Below are 14713 nucleotides of genomic sequence, written 5' to 3'. Positions count from 1 at the left end.
GAAAAAATCTGGGGGTAGAATACGCAACTAAATAAATTTCTAGCTGGTGAAAGCAAGTTAAGCTAGAAGAGACATTACATTCAAATTGCTCACATAGCTCACACAGCTCACACATTCTGTACACATGCCATTTCAGAAACCTCTGAGAATCCTAGAGGAAGGGCAAAGACACAAGGAAAGCTTTAAAAAGCAGTAAAGCATCAGCCCAAACTTTTAAGCTTTTCATAACTGCACTATGAGGCCACAGAGAGGAAGCAAATTAAGCAATGAAGGATTCATCTAAAAATTGAGTTGTTTTGACAGCTGGAATTATCTACATAGTTTTCTTCAAAACAGCAAGATACTTTTTTCTGGAACTAGGGAAGCGTCTGCAGGCCCTAGGTTGCAAGGTCTCAAGGAACTGTATTCTTGGGACAATAGGAAATCGGTGTCGTTATGTAACACAGATGTATTTTTAATATGTGGCACGGCCCACAAAATGCACTGAGAAACTGGAATCTATCCTGCTGGCTTCTTGAAGACTCCCATCCTTCCCTTCTGTATTAAGCAGAGAGATAGCTGTCGCATTCAATGTGGAGTCTGAATAAACAGACTCTCCATGCCTCTCACTTGTGGCATGCTTTGCAAATCTGCTCCATTTCCCCTGTATCACCAGTTCTCCTTTTATGTCTATGAGTGTGTCCTGCTCATACAAGTTCCCATTAGGCTGTTGAGTTTATCCCAAAAACATTGCTCCATAGCTTAACACTTTTCATACCTACAGAGTTAAACCAGGTCCCCTAACTGTGCTTAGGAAACATATCCTTTTGTTTTGTGTAAGGCTTTGGTTACATCCTGGGTTTTTATGAAGTTATGATTATGCCTCTCTAAGCCTAGTACTTACTACCATTTCTAAGTACACTTTTTCCCTTTAACTTTGCTGACCTGCCACATAAAATGTCATGCATTTCACCTGCAAATTAATTACTGTGGGGATTTTCATTTTCCTTCAGCTTAGAAGGGCATGAACAAGTTTCACTTACATAATTTCAATTCAGTAAGAAGTTTTATTTATTGGTTTCTCTTCTGCACAACCAAAATTAAATCTCCAAAAGCATATACTGCACAGTTAGAGATGATTACCTGAACTTTAGCTCGTATCATGGTTTTAGTGTTGATCACTGAAGAATTTAAGGGGTGATTTCTGGGAAAGTACACTATACCTAACCTTTTCACCAGTTGTCTCACTGCCTGACTTTAAATATATTTTTTACTCAATCAATAATTTCTTAGCTGACAAAAACAATTTTCTAAAAGCTGTGGTAGTATGTAGAATTTGTTATACAGCAGTAATTCAACTTGTCATGTTGTCCAATAGAAATATTACCAGAAGGCAATCCACCAGTTTCAGTCACTGTCACTGAAGTTTAAACACCACCACGGCATTTGGGAAACAGGGGTTTGCTATAAAATCTACATCAGCTAGTGGTGGCAACTTTCCATATCATGTCACCTTAGGTGGTGAACTCAGTCAATACCTTTTGAATTGTTTCTTACTCAGAGTAAAAGAAATTGTGCAATGCAGAAGATTGAAAAAACTTTTAGACCACTGAGCTAACATGTTGAACATGATGCAGTATTGCTACCAGGGTATCTATCAGACCAACACCCTTCATTATTAGACTCCTTAACAAATTATTAAAGCAGAGCCTCTAACAAACAGGTGCACACATTCCCACTGAGACAACTTTGCGAGGAGAGGGAGAATAACAGGGAGCACAAGAAGCTCAGATCTTCTTGTTGCCTGTCTCCCTCCAAGTTTGTGAAGCTAAGCCCAGTATCCCCAGTACTTAGGAAAAAGGGCAGGAGAAGTTAATACAGAGCAGGGCTACAGCAGCACAGCACTGTGCCTGGGAAGCTGCTGCTCCATGTTCCTTGAAAGGAGCAGGCAGGGGCTGGCACAGATCCTCTCTAAGATGCTGGATGCGACTTCTGAGTCTTCTTTGGGGGGCTCATGTCCAAAAGCTAATACAGCTAACAAGATAGAGTTTTTAACACAAAATATTGTGTGATATAAACACTTGGGGGAGGGGGGAGGGGGAAAAAGGAAAGTGACCAACATAGAAGCAACTGAAGTTTAAGTAGCTTGAAAAGCAGATTTGTTTCTTCTGTCCAATTTGTGGGAGCACCGATCTGTGTTGATCTACTTTGCATGACAGCAGCCTCGCAGTCCCAAAAAGCACGGCTTTTTAAGATTTACATGCTCATTTTGATCTTTTGGTATCTAGCACTGACAAAAGGAGTTGTGTAACGCTGATGTGATCCTCAAAATAGCACCTTCGTAGCTAAAAGCTAGGGCACAGATCTTTTGCTAATTTCTGCTATATTTAGCATTGTGCTGTCTTACAGTTTCCCCAATAAGCTTCTGTTAAGTTAAATGACATATGCCTAATTCAAAAATGCCAAAGGCCCAACAGTATTGAAAGAAAATATCCTAACAGCAAGGTCATTTGATTCATAAATCATCACAACTGATGTCAATTTTTCACAGGAACTCTAAATCCAGGGCTTATACGGAGAGACATAAGACTTTGAAACAGAGAGAACTCATCTCATTTGTTTGCTTGGAAATAGAGTTTATCATGCTCAAATCCGTAGTACAGAATCTCTTAGCAAAAATTAAGTTTCAGAGACTTCAAGAAACTCATTTATGTATAGAATCTAATGAAAATTAATTCCTTTAGTATGTGCTCGGTGAATTGTGGCTTTTCCCACGTTGTTCCCTTTAGGAGCTGATTCTTGCTAAGCTTTTCATAAAGCCTAACTGTATGTGCAGAGATAGAAAATAAACTGTGGAGCAATGATGAGTATTACAATATCGGTCATGTTAGTAGCTCATGTTAGTCTAAATATATAAGACAAGCAGCAGCAGAGATGATCCTCACTGTTACTTTCCAAAGAATGTGCATTGCCTTACAATCTATCAAACTCATACCACCAACCTTTTGTAAGCAGTGCTACAGCAGAAACAGTCAAGCAACTTCCAAATAATTTTTTTTTGCTTTCCTGTCATAAAGACTTAACTTTATTCTTTGCAGTATATGCAAGTAATTTATTTTTTTTTTAAGAAAAAAACCCCCAAATCTCTCTAGTTTTTTTCCACTTTTTTCCAGACAAGGATTATTATTTTTTTAAATTTTCAGAATTTTAAAATTTCATTAAATTAAACTAATTTGTGAGTAGTGGTAGCCAGTTTAAATCTGCACTTCCAAGCCATTCGAATACACTACTGACAAGTTGAGCCTGGTTCTACACATTTCTTCTTAGTTTTGCAGTTGTGGCAGGGATTCAGGCAGGGTCTGCTGTGGCAGGCAGGGTGGCATCTCCAGTGCTGGCTGCCCAGACTGGCAACTGCTGCCTGTTGCACAGAAGAGCAGCACGCCTGCTCTCCCGACTCTCTCACTACCAACTGCTGATACTGAAAAGACAGCCCAGAGAGAGCGAATGTTGCTGTCAGACTCAAAATAGCAGTACACTTCGTTAGGATGGCTTTACCTCCTGCATCGGTGGGAGAGCTGGACGGGATTTTAGCAGGGGAAGCTCAGACATTGAGTGTCCATTGCAGACAGGGAGACCTCTTCCCCTACCTGCTGCCTTCACAGGCAGCCCTTGAGTTCAGCTCCTCCAGCTTTTGGTAACAATTCACACAATGGCTCCATTTCATTTCTGAGATTACCATCATTTGATATTTTCCAAGAAGTGAACAGGGTTTGTGCATGGTTATGCGTAACACTCAAAGGCCACACTTGTAACAAAACCTGTCAGGTTTTACCTGTCTATTAAGGACGTGTATCAGCACAAACCTGAGGCAGTCCTCTTTGTCTAGGCCTCTCAGATTACAGCTTGTTTCCCCTTTAGCAACAATATCAATTCCCAAACTAAGAGTAATATTAAAATACTTCTAAACTGTGTTTAATTAATTCCTTAAATATCTGAGCTGATTTTTTTCCTATTACCTATACAAAAAGTTTCTCTATTTCATACTTTCATGCTGGATGCAACTGTTTCTTGCTTTACATTGACAATCACACTTGTTTTTCTCCCTTAATTCTTTCTTAACCACATAGGGAAATTATTGACAACACTGACAAACGTTTAATCCTTATCATAACATCTATTAGGACTAAGCACAACACAATGGGGCTCATGTGCCATGCAGAATTTGATTAGTTAATTTCCTAAAACCCATCTTACATTCATGATGTCTATTTCTTTTAGAGGAAGGAACACAGAGAGTTATATGCAACCAGAGCATTTTTCACAGGAGAACCTTGTGTACAGATATGTATTTTAGCACGATCTATATCTCGGAAGCACTGTATCCCAGCTCCTTGATCACAGACCCTTCTCTTCCACTGCATTTTTGCTTTATCAAATTCCTCAGGAACTTGAATGCTCCTTTTTTTTTTTTTTTTTTTAACTGGCATATCACTTAGATTTCCTTTATATTCCAGACTGTCTTCACAAAACTGTAAGAACAAGAGTAATCCTACCTTCTTCACATTGATCAGGTTCAACACACCAGCAAAGGCAGGTGAAAATTTTTGCTTTTTAACGAATGGATAAAATTTTTCTTACAGAGGATATTTTTATATATTTTACAGAAAATATTTTAAAGAAAACAGAGTTCCTAATATTGAAGAGATTAACACATTAGAAATAATTCCCCATTTGCATTAAATTTGAAGAATTTCTTTGTTCTTTTTATCCTCACAGTCTGTACTTGTATACCTAAACTCCCCACTCACTCTTGATTAAATATTTGCTCTACTGATAGGTCTTTGATGTCACAATCAAAACCACGGAATTGTTAATACGTGTTTAGGACACATTATTTTTAGGACAACATAACAGTGTGGATTTAAAGGCAGCCAAAAGCTGCTGAAGAGCTTCAACTCTAATGAGGCATAATTTATAAGGAGAGGTAATTTCTCCTACCAGGCTGGCTGAATATATTCATAGAAAGCAAATGAACCTTCAGTTGCAAAAACATTTGCTCAGATTCTTCAATGCCTTAAAGCTTTTCTTCCCAACTATGTTTATTAAATATTTTACTTTTCTCCGTAATCTTTACTCTCCTCTTTGTAACATCATGGCTACACCAATACCACTGATTCTAGCTAGTGTAATTGAAATTGCTACAATAGAAATGCAGTACTTTTTGAAACTGATCCCAGATTTTTCAGATACTGCATGCATGTCATTATTGTTTTGGTCTTTGGAGTGTTGCTAGTTGCTATAAATAAGGAATATGATAATTTATAACTTAGCACTGGAGAAGGATTATCAATTGAAAAAGATATATTAGACTCCATTCTTCTTCCAGCAATACTGGGGAAGGTGCTTAGAACATTAAGTGATGATAACCCTGGTTTTTTGAGAGTACACACTTCAGATTCCTTCAGCATTGTGTGGCTTACTGTCTCCCACTTTGCTGGGGTACGCCACTTGGGAAAACTGTTACATACTGAAAAAGCGGCATTTATTTACCTGTCCCCCTAGGCGCCAGCAATTTCCATGGCAGCTCTGACAGCACAGCATCGTACCTGCTGGGATGAGGTGGAATGTTGTCATACAGCTGAAAGAGAGTTGGCAACTAGTAACAGCTGGGTAGACCAAATAAATATATTTTAAAATTAAACTCAGAATACTTTGCTGACTGATACGTTTTTCAAACAAACTTTAATTTATGTTACTTTCTCAAAAACCCATGGGCCAGTTTTATCAGTTATTTGTCAGCTGGCACAGATTTGAGTGATCTTGCTAACAACTTGTCTCTTATTAAATTTGCTTTGTTTTAAGAAGAGAGATAACTGCCAGCTGCAACATTTGGTTCTCACCTCTTGAATAAACCATGAGCTATGCTTTAATCAAGGCTTTCGATCTGGGCCGTTATAAAACAAGGGCAACTGCAATTTTTTTCATTCTCCAGTTCAGTTTCTGAATCTGGTCTTCAGCAAAGTAACAACACATGCATTAAAGGATTCAGATTAAACTAATTTCTCATTGTTATTGTTTGAGGTTAGAAAATTACTCATTTTTCTGGGACTAGGACTGTAAATTATAACAGCCTGACTGAATTCAGCAGACCTATGACAGTTGATATTAATAGTGAATCCGTGCCATCATGGGTAATCTACCAGCATTTAACCATTCTACAGAGGAGTACGGAGAAAGTGGACTGAAATGAAAAGGAAAAAAACAAAAGTTCAATGATTAGGTTTTCTCACCAAAATTGAGATCAAATTTTGAGTAAGCAAAAAAAAAAAAAAAAAAGATTCTGTTCAACTTGAAAGCAAGAAAACAGAGGGAGAAATCCATAAAAGACATTGGAGATGGAGGAGGTGGCCATCTTCCCTCTCCTGACCGCAGGGGCCCTGCAGGTGGGAGAAGGCACTTCCACTCCTCTACCTCCTCCTGCTGCCAGAAAACCCAGTATGGGTATGACTACACCAAAGCCAAAGGAAATTTAAGCTTCACCTTACCTTCCAGAAGCTTCTCAGTCATCCCCTTGGCTCCCGCTCCACTTGAAGCAGGCTCCCCAGGGCAGCAGGGGCTACTGCAGCATCAGGCAGTGCTTTAAGGAGCGACGGAGGGCAGCACCTGGGCCAGCTTTGTCTCTGTGCAGTTTAAAAGGCCAAGCGCTGTTGTTGACATATTGATGGAGCAGCAGATCAGAGCTTGAAATCCCTCTGGTCACCCCTAAGGAGCTCCCAATTTACAGAAGGCTGAGGCAGCTGTGGTCCTGCCATGAAGGGGTTCCACCAGCCTTCCTTCATTTACCTGCTGGCCACAAGGTGGGAAAAAGGTCTGGAAGCTGTGAACCTGGTAACATTTTATGTGTCCAGAACACATTAATATGAAAGACTTGAGAGTAACTTGCACTGTGGTTCGGGGCTGACCTGCATGAGACCAGAAAAATATAGGCAATAGACCCAGGTGCCCCCACGCTGAAGGATGCTGCCTGTACCACCCCAGTTGCGGACAGAGTGATAAGACTCTGCTACCTTCCTGCTGAATGTGTCCCAGAACACTGTTATCATATCCAAAACCCCTCTGTGCACACAGACTAAATGTCCTGTGAAACTATGTTTCTTTGTAAGTAAATCATCATCAGTTAAACAGCTTTCAACTTTGCCTGGGAATAGGGTAGCCATTTTAAAATCAAGGCTACATTTTGCCTATTGGCAGGTAACAGGGATGCTATTACTATTCTGAAAATACTGTTTCCTTAGTCTGGTGCTCCACGATTAACTACCCAGTACCAGAAATGACTGTTTCTTGCAGCAGAAGAGGCATTCCAACTGATCAGTAGCATAGAAGATAAAATGAAGGAAAGGGTATATTTATACAGCAGCTTGATGACCTCTATGTTAATCAGTCCTTGGGATGTCTTTCAGGGTCAGACTGCCCTGGGCTAGATACATTGCCTTTTTCCCTCTTTGACAGCGTTTACATACTTTGTCCTTAATTACCTGAGTTACGTATGTGTATTTTGGGGCAGGTGTACTGGCTAGATGCCATTCATCTGAAAAAGCGTTCGAAGTGCTTGTGTATAAACTAACATCTGGGTATGTTGTCACTGACCACATACTTGAGGAGGTGTTTTTAAACAAGGACTGATATAGTTTACCTTTTCTTTTTTCTCTACCATGTAATGGAATAGCATGTCTTATGTAACAGACTACCTTTAACTACATTTAGCAAGGAGCAGTTGGTGTCACTTTACACGAAATGGAGAAAGTGGCTAGTCTAGGAGAATTACCTCAGCATCTTTTCAGCTAGTTCCTTTGCTTTAAAAATTGCTGCATTAAACTGTCTGCTAAAGATGTTGTAGTTCAAAAGGACCATTCTTACACAAGAATCTAACACAAAATTATTGTTGCACAGTCTTATGGGAGAGAATGTGAATTAAAAAATAGTTATCACTGCCAGTCTTAACTGCAATGTATGGAGACTCACAAGATAAGCTTGAAATGTATAACTTCAGGTTTATATTTATCATACTTTTCTTAATATATAAAAAGGGCACTTGCACACTTAAACATAGACATTCAAATTTGTGTTCTTAAAAGCACTTGCACAAAAAACTGTAAAATTGCAGTGTATATTGACATAAATGAGGCCTTCAACTCTGTCAGCTACATACTCATGATTTTACCTAAGGGTTCAAGGGAGTAGTTCTTTCATTAACTCCATGGCATTTAGAATAGTCTCTTCTTCTTTGTAGCACTATATTATAGCAAAATTAAGCCCTGAAGATTTGACCCTATCCTCAGTCCACATTTTTGATCCATTCTGTTCCATTTGTCCTCACTCTGTTTCCTCTTAAGCCTTCCTCCTACTGCAGTAGGCTTGGAGTCATTTCATGACTATGAGCAAGGAGGTTTAAAACAAGTCATCCTTATGACAATCCTCCTTTTTCTGATTAAAGGTCAGATGAGTCTCTTGATTAATTAAAATTAACTCTTTCTCAGAGGAGATATTGCTTCTTATCAAAGTCATTCTTCATACATTTGAAGGACAGTTGACAGAGGAAGGACAGTTCAGTAATAATATGATTAAGACAAATTTGAATGAATAAAGAAGCTTTAAAATCTGATTGTGAGGTAAAACAAACAACATATTTCTCTCATATATACTGGAAATTCTACAAAGCAAAACCCACCAAAATGATTTGAAAGATACTCCAGTGACTTTGAAGGGCATTACATTAGTCCCCAATATAAACAGCAAATTAATGGTTGATGGAAGGAAGACATAGCAAAAGAAAGATTTCACTATTCTTTATACTACCTTGATGTGCTACTGTGACCAGTAAAAAATCTACAGCTGGTAAAGCAGTTTAATGGACTGAAATTATATGATTTCTATTCTATAGAATAGAAAGAAATAAAATTAATGTACAAAACATTTTTGTATATATTTGCCAAATTAAGATCATTTTTTTAAACTTGGAAGAATGGATTGTTTATATTTTAGTTTCTCCTTTCCCCCCACCCCTGAAAAGTGATAGTAGTTAGGTAAACAGAGAGATTTTTTTGGCAATACAATCCAGAATGTGATATCTCATCCCAACAAAGTATTTCTCCTGTATGCTCCCCTCAGTGACTAGTTGATTGCCAACTAAGAAACTTACCTGGCCTTTCACAGGCACTTACAGTGGTAGCTGAAACAATTCCTTCACCTAACTAGAGTTATTTCTGACCCACTTCATTCTCTAACTAACTGCTTTATTTTTCTCACCTGGATTTCAGCCAGTCCCCTTGATCACAACTGATATTGGTCAATCCCAGGTCACAACAGTGTGTCATTGCCTACAATGTAAAAAGTAAAAGTGAGTGAAGTTCTACTTCTTTTTAGTAATCTTCTGTATAATAGATGAAATCATGTTCCTGATAACTTCTTTTATGTCACATTGTGAGGAAAGAATGTACATTAAGCAGGCAATACTTGGAAGACTATTTATCTGATGACTCTAAGGCAACGAGGACAAATATTTACAGTTGCACATAAAAACCAGCAGGTACGCTTCTGACTTAGCAGTATTTTTCATTAAGTGGTATTGTATTCTCTGCATGATACTGTTTCTTTTTTTTTTTTTTTTTTTTTTAAGTTGTTCTCTTATTCCTGCCAACAACAATGTTGTGGGGTTTAAATCTGAATGTGGATAATAATTAGAAACTTGAGCAAGTTTCCATATGGGAAGAGGTGCAGCACCAAACCTACACCCTAGCGAAACAGGACTCAAGCTGTGGTGAAATATTTCTGTGTTCTCTGGTTTTTTGTTGGCTTTAGGGCCTGAATAGTTTAGCTATAAGAGCTTGTCACCAGCTGCCTGGGTAAGTAACACTGTGCAGAATCCTCAAGTAAAGATTCACCCCTTCCAGACTAATTTCCTGGGCTTTGGCTGTGGCACACCCCCACTCCAGAAGCTCCCAGGAAGACAGTCTATAGGTATTTCCTTTAATACCTTCAGCAAAAATAAGAGTAAGAGGAGTTTATACTCCCTTTATGCCTTTTTTCCCTCTGCGTGTAATTTGTCTTATCCATTATATGTGAAAGGATTTTAGAAGAGATTATGTTTAACATTTAGTAATCCACTGAGGGGAAACTCCAATATTATCACTTAAAATCTAACCAATATTAAAACTATTTAGTAAAAAAGGACAATAAAAATCCATAAAATCAAAAATGCATATGATTCACTGAACTCACCGACATTTGGGGGAAAAAAAAAAAGCTACAAAATGTAAGTTCACAAATCTTTTACAGTCTTTAAAGGACATTTCTTTGAAGTCCATGATTTGTTTGATAACTCTCAGATGCCACTTCAGTTTGATTACAGCAACAGAAAAATACTTTAGTGAAGTTGCAGGAAGATGGCTATCTATTTTCATTGTTTATAATTTCTTAAACTGCCATGCTCTTGGCATGTCAATCAATAGGACACGATGTCTGGTTATTTGAAGCTCATCATATATCATTTAGTAGTGACTGTCACACCATATCCTCAACAGGACAATGTATTATAGGTGAATTCAGTCATATGGCTAGGAAAATGGATAGAACCCTGTTCCTTCACAGTGCTGTATGCAGATAATTAATAGCATAATAAATAATTATAATAAATAATTATAATAAAAATATACTGTACCCCATACATTTACCTGTAACTATATCATTTTCTTCGCTCATTTAGAAAACAGGTAATTTTTTTCAATTGTCACACGTGAGTTACTGCCAATAAACAAAGATAAAATGTGGATCTTTCTAGTATTAGCAGATACATCTTTGTTCCCTCTTCTAATTTTTCAAAAACTTCCACCATAATGCTACTTGAGACAATGTCATGGATCCTTTACAGGCCAATACAGGATGAACTGTAGGTAGATATCCAAGTAAGGATATGGATCTACCATTCTTTTAAATTCAGTTTCTGGCACATCTTGATAGGTGACACTGTATTAGAGTGGTAGTTAGGAGTATGCATTGCAGAAATACCACAATATGCTTGCACTTGTCTCGTACTTTCCTAAATTAACAACCATTGTAAGGTGACCTATTGTTTCCAGTGATGAAAGCTGGTAGCTCAAGAACCAAACGGGATACTGCATTAGTCTAAATTAGCAAGTTGCAGTGTGGGGAGGATATGGAGAGTAGGTTGTTCCCAGCTCCCCCTGCTCACTAGGAGTTCACATTGTACCTATGACATATAATGTGAGAACTGCGAATGAAAAAGTTCTCAAGCTGGGAACATACCACCCATGGAATGTATCTCTAAGGGTACCTGAAAGTAGTGCATACAGTCAGATGGAGATAACCTGGTTCAAAATGCAATTGAGGAAAGCAACATCTCTGAGAAGGCTCCAGCTTGCTAGAAGAGAAAACAGGATAAAAGGGAGCCCTTGCTAACTGGCAGACATACTGTCTTCCTCTTGGGTAGGCACCAGAATGAAAGACGGTCACAATGCTGAGAGACTTTTTATGATATTTTCTGATTCACTCAAGTCCTGCTTTCAGCCCAACAGGCTGACACCATTTTATTGCTACTCCATCCTTCCTGCCACCTCTTATGTTCTAAATGTGTTGAATCATTCTCAGCAGCTTTCGCACTTAGCTGTTTCTTTTTTTCCCCATGTATTTTTCCTCATGATACCATCTTCATCATCAGGGAAGGCATACCCTATCAGTTTTTGCTAATCCAATTTGCCTCAAAGGTGGCAAATCAGGAAGGAAAAAAAAAAACCAAACCCCTAGTTGAAAGCAAGGATGTACAATTTTTCAAGAATATAATTAGAAAAGTTTTATGCCATGTTCAGCATGAAGTCATGAGATCATGTGGGGTTCTTGCCCTTCTGTGAAGACCATTCTGAGGATCTCCATCTTGTTTAATATAAAGTCAGTAACTCAGCACATATGGCTACCGGGAGTAATATCCCAGCGATGCTAAATATTGAATTCGTATGTGAAATGGAGTTCCTTTTCACAGTGAAGCTGCAGTCTCCACATCCATTTTGCTATCCTTATATGAAGGCAGAGATTCTCATGGACTGTCTCATTCAGAAGCCCTAGTTTGCTGCTCACACAGGAAAGAATATGCATTTGAGAGGCCACAGTGTGAAAGCATACCAATTTGGAGGTTAGACAAGGCAGACCCCCAAGTTTCCTGAACTGATATTGAGACAGAAGAACCAGAAACAGTCTGAAATCAAGAAAAAAACACTATAAAGTCTCTGGCTTATTATCTGTAACTTTCTGGTCTGCTGCCAAGTGGTGAGTAACAGTGAAGTGGCTGGGTCAGAAACATTAGCTTGCTGTTCTGATTTGAAAGCATAAGTTTCTCCAAGGTCTCCAGCCTAGTGGCTCTAAAAGTAGTAGACTTTGTCATGTGTCCTTGAAGTCACCAGCTCATCAGTATATTGAATAGCGCAGTGATGTCAAAGCGCAGGCCTCTCTGGAGAACTGACTCAGGCCTTCTGTCTTGCTTGACTGGTGTCAAAACTTCTGTAGGATCAAGCTGGATGAAAGCCAAGGAATAGGCTCTTGTAGAATTACTGGCACATCCCCTCAAATTTTCTGGGTTTATGTCAAGATACTGACAAGGCCATTCTGTTTCCCTTAGCTTCTGTGGAGGAGAGTGTGTAGTAGGGTATCCATTTTATTATGCAGAAATTGAAACTCTGCAGGAAAAAGATTCTTGCTCTTTTTCTCCTCTGCAGACGATCTCACACAGGGCAGAAATGAAAGAGGCACTTGATTTTCAGTATTGACCTGGGTAACTGTACTTATATCCAGGACCGATCTGTTACTTCTGTTAGCGTGAAAGGAGAGGAAGATCAAGATCCTCATACATCTCATATCTGAGACATTCTCCAGTTGCCCTTGCTGGAAATGAAATGGTTTGAAATAACCACAGTTACACTCACAAATAAGGAAACAATGCCCCAGCCAAGGTATCAAAATAAGATGGAGATAATTATTCTTCTCAGAGTTATAATGAGAAATCCATCCTGTCTAACATGTCCTATAAAAATTTTGTTTAATATAAATTCCTCTCCATGTCCTGTGAAATCTGTAGGTTGTAATTAGGAAAATGCAATGTTCTTAACATATCAGATCATCATTACATGGAAAGAGCTTTTTATGTAACAGAAGAATATTTTGAGTTGTTCTGAGCTTTCAAGAGGAAAGGCTATGAAAGACTCAGAATACAGAGAATGACAAATATCTGTATTACAATAAAATCATTTGAAGTGATGCAACAATGCCAGTTTGCTGACAGCAGTGAGTCTAATATTACATTGTATTGAGGAATAAAAGAATCATAGTCCCTTTGATAAGAGTACTTAAAGCTGATAGCAACGCAAAGTGGCGCTTGAGTCACGTGAACTGTTGGAACTAGGGCTAATATTTCAGGAGTTCCAAAAAGTGACCTGACACTCTTTGCCATGGTCTGAAGCAGCAACAATGAGTGACAGAAGCCTCACTGAAAGCTAGTAAATTTATGCACTTATCTATATTACGGGGGTTTAAAAGCATTTAAGAACCTATGATGAAGGACTTAGGGGCTTTATACCTTTAAACATCCAGTCCTAAGTCACTTCTGAATTCAGAAGTTAGGTTCCTAAGTGATCTGGATGCTTTTTGAAAATTTTTCCCATGATATTCCCTGTAGGTTAAGAACACTATTGGCACAGTGCGATATATTTTTAAGTACTCTTTGTATCTCTGCCCCATTTCAGTCAAAAGGAATTAAAAATTGTAATGCAGATGAATTTAGTGTGGTTTAGTTTTTAGCTAAATAGGATGCTTGATTTATATTGTTTGAAATCAAATTTAAAAGGATAACAGCTTAACTATATTTAGAAAAATATAGTGCAGTGTTAACAAAGCCAGCCTCTAAAGCTGATACTTCGTCAGCCTGATATATCACTATTAATTTGAATGTGAAAATGTGAAACTTACAGGAAATAAATAAACCTTTTTTTTTTTTTTCATGTGTTCATGATTTATCCATCAATTGTTTTAAACACCTAGTGCTGTGCAGGGCATTTAATAGCTCTTCCTGTGTTTACTGGAGCCGTCTATACTAAGTTTAGCTTGTTTGAGCATAAAATAGGGAAGAATCAGTCTCATTTTTGATTCTGTAGTTCTGTACACAACCTTATTATATTAAAAATGCTACTTTTATGAGTTGTAAACCATATTTCCTAATAAGTACTATAGATAGAAACATAATTTACTGTATTTTTACAGGCTTAGTACATTTTGTTCTATTGTAAACCATATTTCCTGATAATTACTATAGATAGACAAATAATTTAGTATATTTTTATAGGGTTAGTACATTTTTATAGTATGGTAAACCATATTTCCTTATAATTACCAGAGAGAGAAAAATAATTTATATTTTTATAGGTTAGTACATTTTTATTACTGTACAATTTCTGCAGATTAAGTACTTCGTACTTTTTTTTTTTAAGGCAGTCACATTTCCTCAGTAACCACTTTTTTATTATTTATATAATTTAACGGATGATGGCTTCTTAAACTTGTTTTCCCTATTTTGCATTTTGAAGTTTCTATATAAATGTATGTGCTGCTAATTTCGAAGGAAGAACAAAGCATCTGTGAGACACTGTAGAAGTTAATGACATTGTTAAAATGATGA

The sequence above is a fragment of the Strigops habroptila genome, chromosome 4, assembly GCF_004027225.2.
Source record: "Strigops habroptila isolate Jane chromosome 4, bStrHab1.2.pri, whole genome shotgun sequence".
Classification (NCBI taxonomy): domain Eukaryota; kingdom Metazoa; phylum Chordata; class Aves; order Psittaciformes; family Psittacidae; genus Strigops; species Strigops habroptila.
The sequence above is the reverse complement of the archived record's forward strand: the minus strand, read 5'-3'. Positions refer to the sequence as shown.